The following is a 1,221-nucleotide window of genomic DNA, read 5'->3' on the forward strand; positions in this document are numbered from 1 at the left end:
TGTGAAGCAGGCAGAGCTGGCTGGTATTGTTTGCCCTTGCCTTAGTCCATTCGGGCTGCTTTGACACAATACCATAAATTGGGTGGCTTAGCAACAACGGAAATGTATTTCTCACAGTCCCGGGACTGTGAGACCAAGGTGCCAGCATGGTCAGATTCTGGTGCTGACTTAGGATATCCTCACATGTTGAAAAGAGAGCTCTTAGCTCTTCCTTCCTTCCCTTGAAGGGCACCAGTCCCAACACGAAGTCTCCCCCAATCATGGCCTCATTCAAATCTAATTACATCCCAAAGGCCCACCTCCAAATATCATCGTATTGGGGATTGGGCTTCAACATATAAATTTGGAGGAGGACATAAACATCTAGTGTATAGTCATAGATTGACTAGAAGTAAAAATAACAATAGGGATGCCTGGGTAGCTCAGTCAGTTGAGCATCTGCCTTCGGCTCAGGTCATGATCTCAGGGTCCTGGGAATCAAGTCCTACATCAGGCTCCCTGCTCCGCGGGGAGTCTGCTTCTCCCTCTGCCACACACTCTCTCACGCTGTCTTGCGCTCTCTCTCTCAAATTAAATAAATAAATAAATAAAATGACAAATAAATAAAATAACAATAATAATACTAGCTAACATACATATCACTTAACAAATGCAGGCACTGTTTGAAGAACTGCATCAACAAACAATACACAAAATGAATTTTTTAAAATTTATATTACCAGGGGCGCCTGGGTGGCTCAGTCAGTTAAGCGTCTGCCTTCAGCTCAGGTCATGATCTGACCTGGCATTGGGCTCCCTGCTCAGTAGGGAACCTGCTTCTCCCTCTCCTTCCCCCCACTTGTGCTCTCTCTCTCTCTCTCTCTCTCTCATTCACTCTCTCTCTCAAATAAATAAAATCTTTAAATAAATAAGTAAATAAATAAATAAATAAAAATATTACCGGAGATTTTTTTCTCCCGTTTTCAAGTGCCCTTGTTAAAAGGGGGGAAAAGAAAAGAACTACTTCTTTGAGCCTACAGTTGTATGCCATATTACATCGGTTATAGTTGGTCTGGTAAATACCCCTTTCTCTCTCCAATTACCAGGACTCTGATGCTGGTAGCAACAAAGGGGAAACACGGAGTATCAATAAATCCTTAGGCGCAAAAGAGATTATCTTCTCTAAATATTGACTAGTACTTTCGTAGTGTTGTGCCAATTACAATTGGGATTTCACACACA

This window comes from Zalophus californianus, chromosome 7, assembly GCF_009762305.2.
Source record: "Zalophus californianus isolate mZalCal1 chromosome 7, mZalCal1.pri.v2, whole genome shotgun sequence".
NCBI classification, from domain to species: Eukaryota; Metazoa; Chordata; class Mammalia; order Carnivora; family Otariidae; genus Zalophus; species Zalophus californianus.